The following is a 23,494-nucleotide window of genomic DNA, read 5'->3' as shown; positions in this document are numbered from 1 at the left end:
TTTCTGTGGCAGAGAATTCCACAGGTTCACCACTCTGTGGGTGAAGAAATTCCTCATCTCGGTCCTAAATGGCTCACCCCTTAACCGTAAACAACGACTCCTGGATCTATTGGGAACTTTCTGTTTCGTCTTATTAGAATCTGATAGGGTTCTATGAGACAACCCCCCATTCTTCAAAACTACAGGGAATATCATCCTAATCAATTCAATCTCTCTTCTGTGGCAGTCCTGCCATTCCACGAATCAATTTGGGATGCACTCCCTCGATAGCAAGAACATCTTTCCTCAGATAAGGAGACCAAAACTGCACACAGTATCCTAGGTGTGTCCTCACCAAGGTCCTGCATAATTGCAGTAAGACATCCTTGATCTTGTACTCGAACCCTCTCGCTATGGAGGCCTACGTACAGTTTACCTTCTTTACTACCTGTTACATCTGTGCACTTACTTCCAGTGACTGATGCACAAGGACACCCAGATCTTGTTGAACATTCCTCTCTCACAATTTACAGCCATTCAAATAATAATCTGCCTTCCCAGTTTTGCTCTGAAAGTGGATAACCTGACTTTTATCCACATTATGGTGCATCCAGCATATATTTGCCCACTCACTCAGCCTATGTAAGTCGCACTGCAACATCTCTGCATCCTCCTCACAGCTCACCCTCCCACCCAGCTTTGTGTCATCTGCAAACTTGGAGATATTGCATTTAGTTCCCTCATCTAAATCATTCCCATATATTGTGAAAAGCTGGGGTCCAAGCACCTGTCCCTGTGGCACCTCACATTCAGAAAAGACCCATTTTCTCCTACTCTTTGTTTCCTGTCTGCTATCCAATTTTCTATCCAACTCAACACACTGCCCCTAATTCCATGCACTTTAATTTTAGACATTAATCTCTTAGGTGGGACTTTGTCAAAAGCTTTCTGAAAGTCCTAATGAACTACATTCAATGGTTTGCACTGATCAACCCTCAGAGGGTTCCAGTAAATTTGTCAAATATGATTTCTGTTTTGGAAATCCATGCTGACTGTGTCTGATTCTACCAATGCTTTCTAAGTGCTGAGCTATAAAATCCCTGATAATTGTCTCCAGTATCTTCCCTGCTACCAACTTCAGACTCGCTAGTCTGTAATTGTCTCTACCTCTCTTTTTCAACAACGGGGTTACATTAGATACCATCCAATCTATAAGAACTGTATCAGAGTCTAAAGAACCTTGGAAGATGACCACCAATGCATTTATTATTTCTAGGGTCACTTCTTTTAATACTTGGGGATTGAATTTCCAGACCCTAGTGATTGATCAGCCTTCAGTTCCATCAATTTCTCAAACACCATTTCTCTACTAAGATAGATTTGCTTCAGTCCCTCCCTCTCAACAAACCCTGTGTTCCCCAACATTTCTGGTTCATTAATCATGGCTTCGTTTGTGAAGACAGAAGCATCTCAGAAATAAGTCTATGTCAAGACATGGAAGGGAGGGAGAAACTCAAGATAAACGGAGCAACTCGAGATGGGGGACTGGGAAGATTAGGACCTCTTGAAGAAGGTTGGGTAAGTGTAGAATTTTTAAGGAAAGACTGTCCTCAATAGGCACTAATAGACCGAGCTGTGTGCTTGTCGACATATATTGGCTCCTGATCCAGGGCAGTTCGACATTTTCAAACTTTCTTCCAAGCACTTCCATATGCCCACATCCAACCCCACTCCCCATCCCTTTACCACCGTAATCTCCTCCAGACAATAGCACCCAAGATGCTCCTTGCTTCTCCAATTTGGCCTCTTGACCACCCCACATTGTCATCATCCCATCAATGGCATCCACTGACTCAGTCAGGAATTCCATCACTAAACCTCTCCAATTTTTAAGATGTTCTTTAATTCCGACAAAAGAAAGCTCCTTCATCACAATAGTGCAAAGCAACTGTTTCCTGATGGGACCTCAGGTTTAATGTCTCTCTCCAGCTCTCTGTTTCAGGACCTGAGCAGATATGAACTCCTGACTATGCAAGATACCCCAGAGGACATGGACATCAGTTGCAAACGATGTATGCTGCTTCAGAAATTATTGTCAATTCACAATCTCAGATTCCTTTCAGCTGAACCAGTGTGGATGTAGCACTGCTTCGTCAATAGATGCTCAGTCCCATTGTCCACTCTGTATTTTTAAGAGCAACATTGTTGAAGTCCATCATCTTAAACATACACTCCAACCTTCACTACAGCAGGTGAAGGTGGGAGTTCATGTTTATTTGACAAAGGCTTCCTGAACAGCAAGAACCCATACCTTCCATCAGCTACAAAGACATCGTCACCATCTCTGGAGAACAGCTCCATCTCCAAGCTTCCTGCTGTATCTTGCACTACTGCAGCAGGAGCACATTGAGAATCCAGCCTGAACAATCTCTAGGCTGTTGGTGTCTCAACATCGAAGCTGTTTCTCTGAATCGCTACATCAGGTTCAAACATACGCAGAGAATGTTGGAGGAACTCAGCAGGTCCAAGAGCATCTGTGGAGAGAGAAAGCAGAATTAAGGCTATGATTCGTTATCAGAACTCAGAATTTCAGAACTGTTCTGAACAAGAATCATACCAGACCCGAAACATTAACTCAGTTTCTCTCTGTACAGATGCTACCAGCCCTGCTGAGTTTTTCTAACATTCTCTGTGTTCTTGGTTCAGATTTCCAGCACCTGCAGCATTTTGCTTTCCTCTAAGTCAGAACTGAGCTCCTTGTGTTGGCTGTTCCCTCACTACAGTTCATCAGTCTGGAACTCAATACTTAGTAGCACCTTGAGAGCACTTGCACCACCACACAATATTACAGTGCAAGAGGAAGATATATCAGCATTTTCCCAAATACAACAGAGGGATGGACCATAAATGGGTCAAGAAGAGCATCTCCTCCATCGCCAGACCATAACAACACGACGGTTGGAGGAAGAGCGCCTCATCTTCCGCCTGGGAACCCCCAACCACAAGGGATGAACTCAGATTTCTCCAGTTTCCTCATTTCCCCTCCCCCCATCTTGTCTCAGTCAAATCCCTCGAACTCAGCACCGCCCTCCTAACCTGCAATCTTCTTCCTGACCTCTCCGCCCCCACCCCACTCCGGCCTATCACCCTCACCTTGAGCTCCTTCCACCTATCGCATCTCCACCGCCCCTCCCCCAAGTCCCTCCTCCCTACCTTTTATCTTAGCCTGCCTGGCACCCTCTCCTCATTCCTGATGAAGGGCTTATGCCCAAAACGTCGAATCTCCTGCTCCTTGGATGCTGCCTGACCCGCTGCGCTTTTCCAGCAACACGTTTTCAGTTCTGATCTCCAGCATCTGCAGACCTCACTTTCTCTTCAAGAAGAGTGTCTCCAAGTAGAGTATAAAATGAATGAAATATTCAACGGGGACAAACTGCTGAGTGTAGTGGTGCACTGAACTGTCTAGGACATGATTAAAAATACAATGAGGAAGTTAGAAGTAGGAAGGGAAGTCAAGATGGAAGATATCAAAGGATAATGAAATTGTATGTTATCAGCAAGGGTCATTGAACCAGGGTTCAAGAGACAATTGCACATGTTTTTGGAACAGAGTGAAATTGAGGGATTTGACTGCAAGATGGGTTTGATTTATCAAAGAATGCCTGTGTTCGTTCAGTCAATATTCCATTTCCAGATTACCCTTTTGCTCATTCTTATGTCAATATTATTCAACTTTTTTTTTAACCAGACAATGTCCTCAACAACAGGCTTTCTTTTTTAAATTCACTAAAGAGCTATTCCTATCTCTGTTTTCATTCTGAATCAGTTTGTTTCAGATGGGAGTGCAGGTAGTGTCAGGGATTCACTTGGGGACAGTTACTGGTTCAGGTTTAGGGACACAGCTTCAGGTTAAAGGGAACCAACTGGTGAGGGTGAAGAGTGCACTTTCTTTGAGATTAACCCTGTTCCGACTTAGTCCCCTTTAGTGAGTCCTTTTTCTGTATAAAAGAGAAACTGAAAACATATGGGGAAAACAGATGAGAATGATCATTTATTTGAATTGGCTTTAGTACACCCACAGTGTGACCAGTACATGGTGCAGGCAACTCCCATTATGTGTCATACAACACAATTATTTAAATCACCATTTATGTCTCTGAAAACCAAGTGGCTACTTTGGGATAATTACGTTCAATTTATCTGGTTTCCGACACACTCAGCCCTCAGCCCTGATATCACAAACGTGTTGGACAATGTCAGGAAATGACTGAATGGCAAACGGGCTGGGTCCCAGGAGCAGGAACAGAGGAACAAACAACTCTGGAAAGCTGAGACAACACACTCAGCACCGCAACCGCACCAGTTAACTCTGGAAACTAGTGCTGTAATCTGCACTAGATATTTGTTCCTCTCAATATTCCTCATTTTTGGATGTAAACAGGACAGCAAGGGACTGAAGTGATTTGAAGAGAGGTAAGTGGATTTGATTCAGTAAGTAATTGGAGGGATAATGCAGTCATCAACAAATGAAATTATTAGTGGGTTAGGGTGGGGCGACATTCAGTTCGAGCGTTCCCATTATTGTGATTCAACAGTGTACCAGCTTTAAATAAGATGGTACCTGACCTGGGACGGTGTGGAGGGAGGTTTACTCTGTATCTAACCCTGTGCTGTCTCTGTCCTGGGAATATTTCATGGGAACAGTGTAAACAAGCTATATTATGTATCTAAGTCTGAGCTGTCCCTGTTCTGGAACTGTTTGATGAGGACAGTTTAGAGGAAGCTTCACTCTGTACCTAACACCCGTGTCATCCCAGTCCTGGGAGCATTTGATGGGAAGTGTTGAGAGAGCTTTATGCTGTACCTAACCCTGTGCTGTGCCTGCCCTTGGAGTTTTTTGATAGGGACAGTATAGCAGAAGTTTTACTCTCTATCTAACCCCGTGCTGTCATTGTTCTGGGAGTGTTTGATGAGGACAGTTTCAAGGAAGATTTACTCTGTATCTAACCCCGTGTTGTTCTGAGAAATGGACTGATTGTAATCAAATCATGAAGGTAAGTACTAGAAGCCATGCTCACTACAGAGCTGGCGTGGTGGCTCAGTGGTTAACACTGCTGCCTCATAGCGCCAGAGACCCAGGTTCAATTCCAGCCTTGAGCAACAGTCTGCATGAAGTTTACACGTTCTCCCCATGTGTGCGTGCACTTCCTCTGAATGCTCTGGTCCTCTGGATGCTCTGGTTTCCTCCCACAGTCCAATGATGTGCGGTTTAGAATGGCTTGGTCATGCTGAATCACCTATCATGTCCAGAGATGTGCATGCTAGGTGGATAAGCCATGGGAAATGTTGGGTTACAGGGATGGTTGGGGGAGGGGGGAATCTGAGTGGGAAACTCATCAGTGTGGACTTGATGGGCTGAATGGCCTGATTCCACACTGTTGGATTCTATGCTACGAAAGAAGGTCACTTGCCTGACTCTAGAGGATGCACCATCGGGCAGGTTAGTTTGTTAAAATTACTACAGTATTGCATGTGGTATTATTCTGCCTGTTTTTCCCATGGCAAATCGGATCCAATCAGATGCAAGTAAAACCTTCAAGTAGCAAAGTCTGATAACCAAGGGGGTCATCTGATTATAACAAACAGAATTGAAACATCCTCTCGCAGAATACTCAATGTGTAGTTCAAGAACATTTTGCCAAAGAAGCACACACAGAATCCCTACAGGTGTGGAAGCAGGCTATTCGGCCCATCGAGTGTGTTGCTGGAAAAGCACAGCCAGTCAGGCAGCATCCGAGGAGCAGGAGAGTCGAAGTTTTGAGCATGAGCTCTTCATCAGGAATCTCCAACAGACGTCAACTTCTCCCATTCGGCCCATCAAGTCCATACCAATAATCTGAAGAGAATCCCATCCAGAACCATATGCCCTACTCCCGTGACCCATGTATGACCCATGGTTAATCCACCTAGCCTGCTTATCCTTTGATGTTATGGGTAATTTACTGTGGCCAATCGAGCCTAACCTGCATAGGCTTGGACTGTGGGAGGAAAGCGGAGCACCCGGAGGAAACCCACACAGACACACGGGGAGAATGTGCAAACTCCACACAAGGGTGGGTCCCTAGCGCTGTGAGGTAACAGTGCTAACCACTGAACTACCTCAAGACATGGGTGAACTTTTTTTTCAGTCTATCAATCGTTGTGGTCCAGAAAGATCGTAATGGGACCAGATTCCATAGTTATCTTCGAGTTAATTGGAATTTCTCAAAGTTTCTTTATTTATTTATTTCAGCATTCCAGAGGGTATTGGCTGGTTGAAAGTGAGGGCTGCAGATGCTGGAGATCAGAGCAGAAAAATGTGTTGCTGGAAAAGCGCAGCAGGTCAGGCAGCACCCAAAGAGCAGGAGAATCGCATATTGGCTGGTTGTATGAAAACAAATGGCGTGCAAAGATATGGGGAAAAGCACTAGGGAATGGAACTGGCACAAGCTGATGGGCTGAATGGCCTGCTTCAGTAGCAATTCTGTGATTTGTTCTTGGGATGTGAAGGTCCCTGGCTAGGCCAGCATTTGTTGTCCATCCCTTACCACCCTGGAGAAAGTGATGGTGAACCATGGCATCCTTGAAGTGTAAGGATGCCCACAGTGCTGTTAGGAACAGAATGAAGTAACTTGATCAGTGGGGACATTCAGCCCATTACAACTGTACCAGTATTGTCAGAGAGCTCTTCATTTTACCTGTTTCCCCAGTAACTCTGACAGTTGTCATAGAGGCAAAAAAACCAGAGAAGAGTCAAAGAATGTTTTTTTTTAAAAATGCGTTGCTTCTGAGTATGCACTGCCTGAAGCGGTGCTGTTAATTCAGCACTAACATTGGAAATGGAATTGGGTTGATGTGTGGAAAGGGGAGAAATTGGAATATATGGGGAAAGAACGGGGGCTATTTGAATAGCTCTTCAAGAGAGAAGCAGTGATTGCCTGAATGGCCTCATTTGGTGTTGCGAGAACTTATGGGTCAGTCCAGGGCAGAACTTCTTTGAAAAAGCGAGAGAGACAAATCCAAACAGAATTGGAACACGACGTGTTCTAAGCAGGACTGTCCATTGGATAGATACCCACAACGTTGACTTCTCCACTTCCTGATGCTGCGTGGCTTGCTGTGTTCTTCCAGCCTCCTGCATGTCCATTGTATAAGCAAGTATTTAAACAGCATCACGTCACAGAAAGAAGCATAGCAGCTGGAACTCTGACCATTCGCTTCGGCATTCAGAATATTAATGGATTCATTACCTAAGAGCACTAGATCCTTTGTCTTCTACGTGATCCCACATTATGATTTGCAAAAGCAAGTTTAGCGGATTCTATAGGTGAGTCATTGGAAGCCAGAACTCAAGACAAAGAGAGTGATCAGTATATATTGCTAATTAAAACAGGATACCCCTCAAGGTGACTGCAAAGGGAGGTGTCACTGCAAAGGGAGATCCATTTCCCACTCAAGTGGCTATGAGTTCGAGCCCCACCCCCAGAGGCAGAAGTGTTGCCCCCACCTCCCCCGACCCTGGTTAGCAGGGGATGGTGGGGAGGCCTCAAATTCCAAAGGGTGGTCCACCCTGGTTAAGGCCCTCAAGCTGTACATGTTAGCCACTGAAAGGCAGTGCTTCCCCACCCCCTCCACCACCACCAACCCCCACTCTCTCGATGTTGAGACTGAAGGGAAGGACAGGGAGGAGCCAAATCTCAGCCTTGTTCAGGCTTTACACAGCAAGTGTCACTCAAGACAGCCCCTCTTTGACACCAGGTTCTCACCATCCACACCACAGTCTCCCCTCACAGAACCGGTCAAATCCAGAGCCCAGATCAAGGCTGGTAGACAACGGCAGAGTTACCAGGGCATGGGGCTTTTGCGGGAGTGGGAGGAGAAGGACCAGAGGTCCAGAAAATCAGGCCTGGTTCCTGTTTTCATTCCTCAGGCCTCTGTCTTGAAAGCTTCAGCCTGCTGCCTCAAGGGACAGAAAGCGACAAACTTGCTCAACATCTCAGTGTGAGAAAGACCTCCTTAAATTTCCTCCTGAACAATTTGACTCTGATTTTGAGTATCTGTTGCCTCATTTTGAATTCCCCTGATCTATCCGGTAATGCCCACACCTTAGTCCTGATGAAGAGCTTATGCTCGAAACATCGATTCTCCTGCTCCTCAGAAGCTGCCTGACCGGTTGTGCGTTTCCAGTGCCACACTTTTTGACCATGCCCACATCTAATAAATGCAAAGGAAGTAATTAACTTACCATACAGTCTAAATACTCCATTTCTCCCCAGAGTCTCCCATAATCTCCCATAACAGTACTGTAAATTCTAGGACAAAAATCACTGGCCTCCTGACACCCCAAGGCACAAGTCAGGAGAGTGAAGGAATACTCCCCACTTGCCAGGATGGGTGCAGCTCCAAAAACACTATCGATGATCAATACCGTCCAAGATAAAACATCCCTTATAATTAGCACCTCTACCACCAACTTCAGCATCCACCCCCTCCACCACCAATGTTCACGAGCAGCCGTGTGTGTCATCTAAAAGGTGCACTGAAGAAATTCACAATTGAAAGCACTTTCCAACACTCTGTTCTCGAAAAGAACAAGGGCAGGAGATCATGGGAAAACCACCACCAGACCAAACATGCACACCATAATATAAAACTTTATTGCCACTCTTCCACTGTGGCTGGGTAATAATCCTGGAATTCCCTCGCTTTGGGCATTGCAGGTCCACCTACAGCACATGGAGCTACAGCAGTTCAAGAAGGCAGCTCACCCCCACCTTCTCAGGGTATGAATAATAAATGCTGGGCTAGCCAGCGACACCCACATCCCTGTGAATAAATGTTTTAAAACTACACACACAGCTTGTAATTTAAATATTGGGATATTAAACCTTTACTCTGCAGTCGGGGGAGATGCTTTTTCTCAGTCTAATCCAGCCTGTCTAATCATAACCCAGGCTCATTCTGCTTCCGTCTTGTCTACCCATCTCCCAGTTCCTCTCCTCCCCAGCAGCTTTCTTATCTGACACCATTCCGGCTCTGATACTTGGTGCAGGCCGTAAGATCTTCAAGCATTATTGTGAGAATTTCCAGCTGGAGTTGTGGGAGATAGGTTTAGCTGACCACGGACACTGACAAGGAATGCTGTCTGTACAAAATAAATTTGGCGCATATCGTCACATCATTCAATTGCCTCAACATTGGAAAAATTGAAATAGGTTCCTACTCAGGTGTTTAGGTTTGCAAGCATCAAATAAATAGAGCAAGACAATAGAAGAACAAACATGATTTAAACTGAAGATTATTTTTGGTGACATCCAAATTCAGTAACCTAACTTGCCTGACTTTATAATGGGAGGAGAAAGTGAGGTCTGCAGATGCTGGAGATCAGAGCTGAAAATGTGTTGCTGGAAAAGCGCAGCAGGTCAGGCAGCATCCAAGGAGCAGGAGAATCGACGTTTTGGGCATAAGCCCTTCTTCAGGAATGGACTTTATAATGACTTTATAGAGAAGTGAAACAATCACTATGATTAGTTTCAATGTGACTGTAAGGGGCCAAATCTTAAATATAGATTTCTTCCTCGAAAGGACATTTGTGATCCAGTTGAGTTTTAACAACAATCATGGTCACTTTAAATGATTCCAGATTTTGACACGTAAAAAGATATCATCAAATTGCTAAAGGAGTAGATTATTCCGATAATGTAACCTCCACACTAACACAAGCTAAATTTACATCAACAGTAAGTTGTTCAGGCTTATTATCTAGGTGATTCATGCTACGATTATGACTGTCAAAAGTGTTCAACTTCATAAACTGGAACAGCCACTCAAACCCTAGATTACATTCTCGAAATAACTCACTGCTCACTGTCATTTTATTTTATTATTCACTCAAGGGATGTGGGCAGAGGTGACATGGTCCGCTTTTATTGCCAATCCCAGTTTGTCCCCTTGGGAAGCAATGATGCAGGGAGCCGGATTGAGGTGTACACAACACACAAAATCACACAACACCAGGTTAAAGTCCAACAGGTTTAATTGGAAGCACAAGTTTTCAGAGCGCTGCTCTTACATCAGGTAGCTGGTTGGGAAGGTAAGCAACCACTGCAGTCAATGTGCTGTAGGCTGACCCACAAAGCCCAGAATTTTGATTGAACAATACCGAAGGAATGGCACTATGCTTCCAAGTTAGGAAGGTGAGGTAAGGGGAACTTGGAGATGGTGTTCTCATGTACCTGTTGCCCTTGTCCTTCTAGATAAAAGTGGTTGTGGGTTTGGAAGGAGCTGTTTGAGGATCTTTGGTGAATTTCTGAAGTGGACCCTGTAGATGGTACACTCTGCTGCTATTGAGCGTCGGTGGTGGAGGGAGTGGATGCTTGTGGATGCGGTGCCAATCATGCGGGTTGCTTTGTCCTGGATGGTGTTGAGCTTCTCGAGTGTTGTCGGAGCTGTACCCATCCCAGCAAGTGGGGAATATTCCATTACACTCCTGACTTGCGCCTTGTAGATGGTGGAAAGGCTTTGGGGAGTCAGGAGGTGAGTTATTTGCTGCAGCATTCCTAGCCTCTGATCTGTTCTTGTAGCCGCTGTGATTATGTGGTGAGACCAGTTGAGACTTTGGTCTATGATATCCCTAGGATGTTACTAGTGGGCGGCACGGTGGCACAGTGGTTAGCACTGCTGTCTCACAGCGCCTGAGACCCGGGTTCAATTCCCGCCTCAGGCGACTGACTGTGTGGAGTTTGCACATTCTCCCCGTGTCTGCGTGGGTTTCCTTCGGGTGCTCCGGTTTCCTCCCACAGTCCAAAGATGTGCGGGTCAGGTGAATTGGCCATGCTAAATTGCCCGTAGTGTTGGGTAAGGGGTAAATGTAGGGGTATGGGTGGGCTGCGCTTCGGCGGGTCGGTGTGGACTTGTTGGGCCGAAGGGCCTGTTTCCACACTGTAAGTAATCTAATCTAATCTAGTGGGGGATTCAGTGATGGTAACACCATTGAATATCAAGGGGTGCTAGTTAGATTGTCTCTTGTTGGTGATGGTTATAGCCTGACATGTGTGTGGCGTGAATGTTACACGCCACTTGTCAATCCAAGCTTGGGTATTATCCAGGTCTTGTTCCATTTGAACACAAACTGTTTCAGTCTGAGGAGTCATGAAAGATGCTGAACGTTGTGCAATCATCAGTGGACACCCCCACTTCTGACCTTACAACTAAGGGAAGGTAATTGATGAAGCAACTGAAGATGGTTAGGCCTAGGATACCACCCTGAGGAAATCCTGTACGGAGGTCCTGGAGCTAAAATGATTGACCTCCCACAACCACACCTACCTTCCTATGTGCAAGTATGACTCCAATCAGCAGAGAGTTTGCCTCCAGATTCCCATAGATTCTAGGAGAAAGTGAGGACTGCAGATCCTGGAGATCAGAGACAAAGAGTGTGACACTGGAAAAGCACAGCCAGTCAGGCAGCATCCGAGGAGCAGGGCAGTCAACATTTTGATCATAAGCTGATGAAAAGATTACGCTTGAAACGTCAACTCTCCTACTTCTCGGATGCTGCCTGACTGGCTGTGCTTTTCCAGCCGCACACTTTTTGACCCTCAGATTCTAGTTTTCCTCAGGCTCCTTGATGCCACACTTGGTTGAATGCAGCCTCGATGTCAAGGGCTGTCCCTCTCCCCTCCCCTCTGGAATCCAGCCTCTTTTGTCCATGTTTAACCCAAGGCTGGAATGAGGTCAGGAGCTGAGTGACCCTGGGGGAACCCAAACTGGGCGTCACTGAGCAGGTTATTGCTGAGCAGGTGCTGCTTGATAGCACTGGTGATGACGCCTTCCATCACTTTAATGATGATGGAGAGTGGACGAATGGGGCGGGAATTGGCCGGATTGGATTTGTCCTGCTTTTTATGTACAGGACATACCTGGGCAATTTTCCACATTGTTGGGTAGGTGTCAACATTGTAACTTTACTGGAACAACTTGGGTAGAGGAGTGGCAAGTTCTGGACACAAGTCTTCAATACCATTGCTGGAATATTGTCATGGCTCATGGCATTCACAGTATCCAGTACCTGCAACAATTTCTTGATACCATGTGGAGTGGAGTGAATTGGCTAAAGACTGGTGTCTTTAATACTCTGGACCACTGGAGGAGGCTGAGATGGGTCATCCACTTGGCTGCAATGGTGATTGCTGTGAATACTTCAGCCTTACCTTTAGCGCCAATGTGCTGGGCTCCTCCATCACTGAGGATGGGGATATTTGTGGAGCCTCCTCCTCCAATGAGTTGTTTAATTGTCCACCTCCTTCCATGACTGGATGTGGCAGGACTGCAGAGCTTAGATCTGACCCTTTGGTTGTCGGATCACGTCATTCAGTCCATCACTTGCTGCTTCTGCTGTTTGGTACACAAGTAGTCCTGTTTGGTGTTGTCACCAGGTTGACATCTTATCTTCAGGTATGCCCGGTGCTGCCCCTGACATGCCCTCCTGCACCCTCCATTGAACCAGGGTTGATCCTCTGGCTGGGGATATGCCGGGCCATGAGGTTACAGATTGTGCTGGGGTACAATTCTGCTGGTGTTGATGGCCCACAGCACCTCATGGATGCCCAGTCTTGAGTTGCTAGATCTGTTTGAAGTCTGTCCCATTTAGCACGGTGATGGTGACACACAACATGATAAAGATTATTCTCAATGTGAAGGTGAGACTTTGTCTCCACAAGGACTGTGCGGTGGTCACTCTTACCGATACTGTCATGGGCAGGTTGGTAAGGATCAAGTATGTTTTTCCCTTTTGTTGGTTCCCTCACCACCTGCCGCAGACCCAGTCTAGCAACTATGGCCTTTAGGACCCGACCAGCATGATCAGTAATGCTGCTTCCAAGCCATTCTTAGTGGTGGACATTGTAATCCCCCACAGAGTACATGTTGTACCCTTTCCACCCTCAGTGTTTCCTCTAAGTGTTGCTCAACATGGAGGAGTACTGATTCATCAGCCGAGAGAGAGGACAGTAAGTGGTAATCAGCAGGAGGTTTCCTCTGCAGGTAGTTTTGAACGAAAGGGCACTGAAGGAATAGAAAGGTAGAGACCAACAGCAAATATATTTTGAAAGTGGGAGGCTGACAGGGAAATACAGATGAAAGAATGAGGCAAATTCAACAAAAACTAAACTTAATCAATTTCTGTAGTAAATCAGGTGTGAGAACTAGGTTAAAAACAATGACTGCAGATGCTGGAAACCAGATTCTGGATCAGTGGTGCTGGAAGAGCACAGCAGTTCAGGCAGCATCCAACGAGCAGCGAAATCGACGTTTCGGGCAAAAGCCCTTCATCAGGAATAAAGGAGAACTAACCTACTGTGAATGTAGATTGAAAGATTATGATTAATGCCCTACAATTTCCCTCATCGGTACTTGCTCAGGTTACTGGCTCACCGCCTGTTGATTTAGGGTTTGGTCAGAAAAGGCCAGAGCGGCTCTGCTGGACCCTGAAGCAGTGATTCGCTTCTGCTGAAAGAACTGGGTAAGGTGTGCGGCTGGGTGGGGGTGTGCTGGAGATGGATAGCTCTGGGCCTGTGTGTGAACGCCACCTTCCTCAGTCTCTCACTCTCTTTCTCAGTTCTCACACAACGAAGGCTATCAGATGTTTACTTCAGTTCTGAGCTTCATTTCCAGTTTTCTCTTTCTAAATATTGAACATCACTTCTGGTGGAGCTTCATTGTGTAACTTGCCCCTGGACTCTCATACTCTCCGCCTGAAAGGAAGACGCACGAAAATGTTTTTTTTTTCTGTGTTGTCTTTTCAAACTACTCTTTATTTTAAAACTTTCTCTTCCACTCAGTGTTTCACTTTTTCAGCCAGCTCCCCAACCCTGTGATCAACTAGCCCCAAGAGTTTGTGTAAATTCGAAAAAGCCAAGTCAACTCTGATTGGTTGAAAAGTCACTGTGGCAAATACACCAGGGCATTTGCCATGGCAACATCGCATCCAATCAGAATCCAGCTTCCTACCAATCAGCATGCCCTTTTTCTGCATGGACTGTAAATTGTTCCTTTTGAGGTTTGTATTCTTATGCCTGTCCTGATGATTGTGAATTCTTGAATATTTTCATAGAATCCCTACAGTGTGGAAACAGGCCCTTCGGCCCAGCAAGTCCACACTGACCCTCCAAAGAATAATCTACCCAGATCTATTCCTCCTACCCTACAACTAATGCACCTAATCTACACGACCCTGAACACTATGGGGCAATTTAGCATGGCCAATTCACCTATCCTGCACATCTTTGGATTGTGGGAAGAAACCAGAGCACCCGGAGAAGCCCACACAGACACAAGGAGAATGTGCAAACTCCACTCAGTCATCTGGCACTGGAATTGACCTTGGGTCCATGGTGCTGTGAGGCAGCAGGGCTAACCACTGAGACACCATGCCACCTTTTTGGGATGTGTCAGCAGTGTTTGCCTCAACAATGCTTACATTCTTTACAATTAAGCAGAAACAATGATTGTGAAAACTGCAGAATATCACAAAACCTCAACTGATCCAGTAATGTTCTTCTGTAGGAAGTGAATCTACAACAGTTATTCTGACTACTCTTTATGTGTCTCGAGTCTCCAAGTAAGTGGTTGACCTCCGATGCCCTCCTCTGTAGTGGTTTCACAAGTTAGCCAGGCCATTGTTACAGGGTAACGAAAGGCCCGACAAAGGTTACAGACAGTGGAAAAGAAGGAAGTGTAATTTTATTACAGTTCATTCTCCGGGATGTGTTTTCTACTTTTTATTTAATTCATTCACAGGATGTGGGAGCATTTACAGTGCAGTCATGGAGGAAGTTCCAGAGTTTTGACCGAGTGGTGATGGAGGAAAAGCTGGCATATGTCTGGGTCAGGATGGTATGTGACCCAGAGGGAGACTTGGAGGAGGTCAGCATTTATTACCCATCCCTAATTGTCCAGAGGGCAGTTAAGTCAGCCACATTGCTGCGAGTCTGGAGTCACATGTAGGCCAGACCAAGTAATGATGGCAATTTCCCTCTCTAAAGGACATGAGTAAACCAGATCTTAATCAGCAATGGATTCATGGTCATCATTACTTTGGATGCTGCCTGAACTGCTGTGCTCTTCCAGCATCTGCAGTAATTGTTTTTACCTCATAGTTATCATTAGACTCTTAATTCCAGATTTTTATTGAATTCAAATTCCATCACCTGCCATGATGGGATTCAAACCCAGGTCCTCAGAACATTTCCGCAGTCCTGGGTTTATCCCTAATTGCCCTCTGAAGGGGGTGGGGATACTGTGGGTCATCTGGAACTGCTTACAGGCCGTGGCTCTTACAGTGCAGTCATGGAGGAAGTTCCAGTGCTTTGACCGAGTGGTGATGGAGGAAAAGCTGGCATATATCTGGGTCAGGATGGTATGTGACCCAGAGGGAGACTTGGAGGTAGTGATGTTCCCATATGCTTGCTGACCCTGTGCATTTGAGTAGCAAACATTGTGCATTCAAAAGGTTCTCTGAGCATTGCTTAGGATAACACAAACCAATAAACAATATGTCAGGAGCAAAAACTAAAGGAAGGAGTCAATGAGAGGCTGCACTAACTGTAAAATCAAATTATTTTTTAAAAACCTGAAGAACATCTGATTGAAAGTCGGCACAGGAACTAGAGGAGAGATGAGGAGAATTTCTATGAATGGGCATTTGGTAGAACAGAAGTTGAGCAATGCTCAAAAAAAGGACAGCTTTTTATCTTGCACTCATCAGGACATTTCACAAGAATACCAATTCAAGTGAAAAAAAATCACATTTATCATGAGAGGAGAGTGTTGGTTGATGGCAAGCTAACAGTGATTGGTAAAGCATTTCCATGGAGACTGCTCCCATCGTTGCTAATTGACAGTTAAATGCCAAAATCTGTTTAAATTTTAAACCAGATGAGTTGACTCTGATTGATCAGGGCATTCCCCTGAGTAATTAATCAGCGAATAGATATTTTGTCACGGTGAAATAGGCACATATTCTGTCTGTAGTGGGCGGCACGGTGGCACAGTGGTTAGCACTGCTGCCTCACAGCGCCTGAGACCTGGGTTCAATTCCCGCCTCAGGTGACTGACTGTGTGGAGTTTGCACGTTCTCCCCGTGTCTGCGTGGGTTTCCTCCGGGTGCTCCGGTTTCCTCCCACAGTCCAAAGATGTGTGGGTCAGGTGAATTGGCCATGCTAAATTGCCCGTAGTGTTAGGTAAGGGGCAAATGTAGGGGTATGGGTGGGTTGCGCTTCGGCGGGTCGGTGTGGACTTGTTGGGCCGAAGGGCCTGTTTCCACACTGTAAGTAATCTAATCTAAAAAATAATGTACAATCATTGTGCCTGCGCTGATAGCTCTTTCATAGAGACAACACTGATATGATTCTCCTGGGCTGTCGGTTTCTATGTTATTTATTGTGGGCATTTTATTGGTTCAGGTATTTTATTGAAGGCAAAACATGGCCTTTAGACCACAGGCACATTATGATGATGCTCTGTGCATAAAATAAGCAATGATTCTGCTGCACGCATCTCTGGGGGCTTGGCATAGTATTTACTGAATGAATAACTAGTGTGATCACACGTTGCAGAAAATACTTGCCAATGCTTTGATGAAGTTGCTAACCTGTTGGAAAATAGGAAGATTAGCACCTTGGCTTAAATCGCAAGGAAATTTCACACCAGTTCCTTCCAAAATGTTCATTGACTGACTGTGATTCCAGTACATTGGCACACAGTGGAAGCTACCATTATTCAATTCCCATTTCACTGGAGAAAAAGAGAAGAGGGGACATCATTTTATTTCTTTATGCTTTAGTTCATCTACTGCCTAAATCCATAATTACTGCTTTCATTCCTTCCAACCTTCTTCATATCTAATGCTCTTCTAGTCTGACACCCATCTTCTGCAAATTTTTCAAATTTCATCTCATCCAAAACCCATTCGCCCGCAAAGCCTTGGTTCACTGGTCTAACTTGCTGCAAATGTGTTGCTGGTTAAAGCACAGCAGGTCAGGCAGCATCCAAGGAACAGGAAATTCAACGTTTCGGGCACAAGCCCTTCATCAGGGATGAGGAGAGTGTGCCAGGCAGGCTAAGATAAAAGGTAGGGAGGTGGGACTTGGGGGAGGGGTGATGGAGATGTGATAGGTGGAAGGAGGTCAAGATGATGGTGATAGGCCAGGGTGGGGTGGGGGCGGAGAGGTCAGGAAGAAGATTGCAGGTTAGGAGGGCGGTGCTGAGTTGAGGGAACCGACTGAGACAAGGTGGGGGGAGGGGAAATGAGGAAACTGGAGAAATCTGAATTCATACCTTGTGGTAACTCACATTTCTCCAGTTTCCTCATTTCCCCTCCCCCCACCTTGTCTCAGTCAGTTCCCTCAACTCAGCACCGCCCTCCTAACCTGCAATCTTCTTCCTGACCTCTCCGCCCCCACCACACTCCGGCCTATCACCATCACCTTGACCTCCTTCCACCTATCACATCTCCATCGCCCCTCCCCCAAGCCCCTCCTCCCTACCTTTTATCTTAGCCTGCTTGGCACACTCTCCTCATTCCTGATGAAGGGCTTGTGCCCGAAACGTCGAATTTCCTATTCCTTGGATGCTGCCTAACCTGCTGCGCTTTAACCAGCAACACATTTTCAGCTGTGATCTCCAGCATCTGCAGACCTCATTTTTTACTCACTGGTCTAACTTGGCTTCCATACAACAACATCCCTTTTTCAAATTTACATCTTTGTGTTTAATTGGCTGGATGGCCTTCCATTCCATTGATCTCGATAATCTCTGTTAGACCCACAGTCACCTGCAGTTCTGCAGTCCCATTTTTCTATCTACGGGTCTACATCTTCTATAACGCGATGGCTGTGTTCTTGTGCAGCCCCGTGTTACAGAAATATTGCGCTTCAGAACCGGCGCTTAGAGTATTGGCAATGTAATCGTGTTACAGCCAAAACACATTTTAAAAGTTTGCACATTAGAAACAGTGTCCCAAGTTTATCAATTGTGTTATAGCAGAACGACCTGTACTGCCAATTCTGTTTGCCCCACCATAGGCAGACGTGCCTCCAGCTTCCTGAGTTCTAAGGTCTAGAATTCTCTCTCTAAATGATTCCACCTCCTCCTTCAATACAATCTTTAAATGTCATCTGCTCGAACAAGTGTGTGCCCAATAAGCTTCCTCTGTGACTCAAGCTTTTATACTAAAGCTCCTTTGAAGCGCCTTGCTCTTTGAAGATGTTATCCAAATGCATATATTGTGCTAATGATATCTGTTATGGCCAATCACTAAAGCCAGTGGAGTAGTGGACAGTTTGGAAGAGGGTTACAGGTTGCAGGGAGACTCGGATAAACTGCAGAATTGGGCTGAGAGGTGGCAAATGGAGTTCAATGCAGATAAATGTGAGGTGATGCACTTTGGGAGGGATAACAGGAAGGCAGAGTACTTGGTCAATGGAAAGATTCTAGGTAGTGTGGATGTGCAGAGGGATCTTGGAGTCGATGTGCATAAATCTCTGAAAGTTGCCACCCAAGTGGATAGTGCTGCTAAGAAGGTATACGGTGTGTTAGGTATCATTGGTAGAGGGATTGAGTTCCGGAACCGCAATATCATGGTGGAACTATACAAAACGCAGTTCTGGTCGCCCCATTACAGGAAGGATATGGAAGCATTGGAAAAGGTACAGAGGAGATTTACCAGGCTATTGCCTGGTCTGGAGGGAAAGTCTTATGAGGAAAGGCTGAAAGATTTGGGTCTGTTCTCATTGGAAAGAAGAAGGCTAAGAGGGGATTTGATAGCGACATACAAGATGATCAGAGGGTTAGATAGGGGAGACAGTGAAAGACTTTTTCCTAGGATGATGACGTCAGCTTGTATGAGGGGGAATAACTACAAATAACTACGAGGTCAATTCCCGGAATGGCGGGAGTATCTTACACTGAAAGATTGGAGCAACTGACCTTGTATACTCTTGGGTTTAGAAGGCTGAGAGGGGATCTGATTGAGACGTATAAGATTATTAAAGGATTGGACACTCTGGAGGCCACTTAGAACAGAGTTGAGGAGAAACTTCTTCATCCAGAGAGTGGTGGGTGTGTAGAATGCTCTGCCCCAGAAGGCTGTGGAGGCCAAGTCTCTACATACTTTCAAGACAGAGTTGGATCGAGCTCTTAAGGATAGTGGAATCAAGGGTTATGGAGATAAGGCAGGAACAGGATACTGATTGAGGATGATCAGCCATGATCATAGTGAATGGTGGTGCAGGCTAGAAGGGCAGAATGGCCTACTCCTGCACCTATTGTCTATTGTCAAATTGAGGGGTGATAGATTTAAGACAGATATCAGAGGCAGGTTCTTTACGCAGAGAGTGGTAAGGGTGTGGGATGCCCTGCCTGCCAATGTAGTCAACTCAGCCACATTAGGGAGATTTAAGCAATCCTTAGATAAGCACATGGATGATTTTGGGATAGTGTAGTGGGACGAGCTGAGAATAGTTCACAGGCCGAAGTAGTGCAACATCAAGGGCCGAAGGGCCTGTTCTGTGCTGTGTTGTTCCATGTTCTATGTTCTATCCCTGAGTAAAGTTCCCTTATCATTCCAGTTCCAGATGAGATACTCCTAAATTGAGAAGCTCCTGGATGAGGAGGCTTGTGTTGTCAGCTCTTCTTTATTTACCACCTCCCCCTCAGTTGCTCACAACAGTGTTAATTTGCAAAACATCACTCCCCTTTGACTGTCTTTCTCACCAGAGTTTATGCCTGAAACATCGACTCTCCTCAGATGCTGCCTGACCTGCTGTGCTTATCCAGCACCACGCTTTTCGACACTGATCTCCAGGATCTGCAGTCACCACTTTTTCCATGTCTTTCTCCCCAACCAAACAAATTCATGTTTTAAAGGAGTCAATTGAATCAGGTTCTTGAACTAATGAAAGAGTGAGTTGATTAGTTATTGAAAATAAGAAAGATTAATAACAGAACACAATACACATAGATTAAGAATAAGAGGTGAGCCCAAATAAAGGTAAAAGATGAAAAAATATACACAGATTTGTCTCAGAATCCTGAGAAGAGTAGACAGTGGAACATTGCAGCCATCATTTTGGATGAGACCAGTAGAATGGATGTTGTTAAATAAGCAGCTGGCTTTGAGATTCTTGGTCTTGCAAGACACGGTGGGCGGCACGGTGGCACAGTGGTTAGCACTGCTGCCTCACAGCGCCAGGGACCTGGGTTCAATTCCCGCCTCAGGCGACTGACTGTGTGGAGTTTGCACGTTCTCCCCGTGTCTGCGTGGGTTTCCTCCGGGTGCTCCGGTTTCCTCCCACAGTCACAAAGATGTGCGGGTCAGGTGAATTGGCCATGCTAAATTGCCCGTAGTGTTAAGTAAGGGGTAAATGTAGGGGTATGGGTGGGTGGTGCTTCGGCGGGTCGGTGTGGAATTGTTGGGCCGAAGGGCCTGTTTCCACACTGTAAGTAATCTAATGTAATCTAATCTAAGCAGATCATCTGTCATCGTCTTTCCTGTCATGTGACCATGTGCAGCCCTCACAGTAAGAGAGCATCTTTCCTTTCCACCTGCAGTGCTAGAGTGACACGGAATTTTCTTAGCTGTGACCCTCATGTCCACTTGCACTCACAGACCAGGACTGATGCTGGTGTTAAACACTTCTTGTTGTATGTCTGCACCTTGGGAAATAACTCACAGGAGATGGCTTTCTGCTGAGGGATAGGGCGGAGAGTGTTGGTTCAAACATGACCCCAGCTTATGGTCAACTAGATGGATTATGCAAGTTTCATCAGATTAATTTCCTGAATAAGGAGCACTTGTTGGAGATGGTTGGCATTGCATTACATACAGCAAGCCTATCCTTACAGACTGACTGCAGTGTTGGGCTAGATTTAGCTGACCACAGGCTGGGAAGTCCTGGCTTTCAGCTAAAACCTTGTTATTCTCTCAGGTTGTAGTAAAAGTCTCCGTGTCATGTTTGCGAGAGGAGTGGTGGAGCTCTCCCTGGTTTTGTGGACATTGGGGTACAGGGGGCTAATATTCTGGGGTCATGGGCTTGGATTCCATTAAATAGTGAAATCAACGTTTCGGGCAAGATTTCGCTGCTCGTTGGACGCTGCCTGAACTGCTGTGCTCTTCCAGCACCACTGATCCAGAACCTGGTTTGCAGCATCTGCAGTCATTGTTTTTAACCTTGGATTCCACCAAGGCAGTTGGTGAAACTTGACTTTAATTAAATTATCAATTTTTATAAATCTAGCCTAATGGTGATTATGTAACCATTATCAATTATCATTAAAACCCTTCCAGTTCACTGCCATCCCTCCCTGTCTGGCCCACCCCAATGTGGTTGATTCTTAACTGCCCTCTGGGCAATTAGTGATGGGCAATTAGTGCTGGCCAGGCTAGCAATAATGCCTATTCCATATCATAAGAAAACAGAATATTTGGTTTATGATCAGATTGCTATTTATGGAATCTCTTCTCTGTTCAAATTTCATTTCCTCCACTTGAATTACCCCACAGGCTGTCAAATACTTTGATAGGTTTCTGGGATCTCAAAAGCTGCTGAACAAATGCAAGTTTTGTCTTTCTTTCTTCATTGTGCTCGAAGCGCTGTCTCTAATTTGTGACTGAGAAACAGATTTGCATGAGACACGAAACAAAGCATATGGGGTGGTTTCCCCAGTGTCCTGGTACAAAATCAAATAAGGGTTGGGTATCATTGAAATCAAACTTGATGAGTGTTCTAGTTAATTGAATCTCAACAAAATTAACATTCCACAAAGTCAGGAAGCGGCTTTTTGTTGCCATGTCCCTACCTCTGGGTCAGGGGATCTGGGTTCAAGTCTCACTTGTTCCAGATGTCGCCTACAAGTGGCCATGCATGTAGGTAGGGTGGTAAAGAAGGCGTATGGCACGCTTGCCTATATTGGTCAGGAAACTGAGTACAGGAGTCAGGATGTCATATAAAACTTTGGTTTGACCACACTTGGAGTATTGTATTCGATTCTGTTCGCCGCATTACAGGAAGGATGTGGAGGCTTTGGAGAGATGAGGAAGAGGTTTACCAGGATGCTGTCCGGATTAGAGGGTATGAGCTATAGGAAGACGCTAGAAAATCTTGGGTTGTTTGCTCTGGAGCAGCGGAGGCTGAGGGGAGACTTGATAGAAGTCTCTGAAATTATGAGATGCTTAGATAGGGGTTGACCCTTCTACCTGCATCTACCTGCCTTTGTCCCATATCCCTTCATCTTTTGCATATTTATCTGCTTATCCAAAAGTCCCTTAAATGCCCCAATTGTGTCTGCCTCCACCACCACCTCTACCAGACCACCACTCTCTGTATTAAAAAGACTTGCCCCTCACATCTCCTTCGAACTTTTCCCCCTCTCACTTTAAATGCCCCCTAGCACGAGACATTTCAATTCTGGGAAAGTGAATTTTTTTACACGGAACGGTAGGGGTCTGGAACGCACTGCAAGGGGTAGTGGTGGTGGTATATACATTAGGAACATTTAAGGGACTTTTCAATAAGCACATGAATATGCAAGGAATGGAGGGATGTGGACCAAGAGCAGACAGAAGGGATTAGTTTAATTTGTTCAGCATAACATCGTAGGTCAACGGGCCCGTTCCTGTGTTCTATGTGTATCATTAGCTGTCCCAATCAGGTTAGATCTGGGAGGCAGGAATCTGTTTAGATTCTGATGAAACTCCAAATCAAATGGGCCGATCATTTCTGAGAGACCGTACCCTGCAGCATTGAATACACTCCCCCTGAAGTGTATTCATTTTCCTCAATGTATGAATAATTCTGTACAGAATTCATGTTGAGAGGAATTCCTCAGTCTGGCCCACAAAACAGGAACTTTTGGGTGATGCTGCCGAATTACATTGGAAACCTAGAAGCAAGAGTAGGCCATTTGACTCCCTGACCTGCTACATCATTCAATATGATAATGGCTGATCATTGAGTTCAATATTCTGGATCAGTGGTGCTGGAAGAGCACAGCAGTTCAGGCAGCATCCAAAGAGCAGCGAAATTGACGTTTCAGGCAAAAGCCCTTCATCAGGAATAAAGGCAGTGAGCCTGAAGCGTGGAGAGATAAGAGTAAAAAATGAGGTCTGCAGATGCTGGAGATCACAGCTGCAAATGTGTTGCTGGTCAAAGCACAGCAGGCCAGGCAGCATCTCAGGAATAGACAATTCGACGTTTCGAGCATAAGCCCTTCATCAGGAATAAGAGAGAGTAGCCAAGCAGGCTAAGATAAAAGGTAGGGAGGAGGGAAATCCTTGTAGAGGGAGGAAGAGAGCTTCTTCAAGGAAGGCATCCTTGCAAGAGGATTCGCAGTAGGTTAAAATCTTCGAGTAAAAAATGAGGTCTGCAGATAGTTATGCTCGAAACGTCGAATTCTCTATTCCTGAGATGCTGCCTGG

The 23,494-nt window shown here is 45.5% G+C and overlaps 1 protein-coding gene across 1 annotated transcript in view; it reads left to right on the top strand.

Moving 5' to 3' along the window:
- Positions 1 to 4,226: 4,226 nt before the first annotated feature.
- The window catches only part of LOC132823864 (cadherin-5-like), a 62,721-nt gene continuing 43,453 nt past the window's right edge, over positions 4,227 to 23,494 (top strand). The window contains exon 1 of the mRNA XM_060837933.1: positions 4,227 to 4,452. The gene's annotated coding sequence lies outside the window, so the exon portion shown is untranslated. The remainder of the gene's footprint in view (positions 4,453 to 23,494) is intronic.

This window comes from Hemiscyllium ocellatum, chromosome 17, assembly GCF_020745735.1.
Source record: "Hemiscyllium ocellatum isolate sHemOce1 chromosome 17, sHemOce1.pat.X.cur, whole genome shotgun sequence".
Classification (NCBI taxonomy): Eukaryota; Metazoa; Chordata; class Chondrichthyes; order Orectolobiformes; family Hemiscylliidae; genus Hemiscyllium; species Hemiscyllium ocellatum.
The sequence above is the reverse complement of the archived record's forward strand: the minus strand, read 5'-3'. Positions and strand labels throughout refer to the sequence as shown.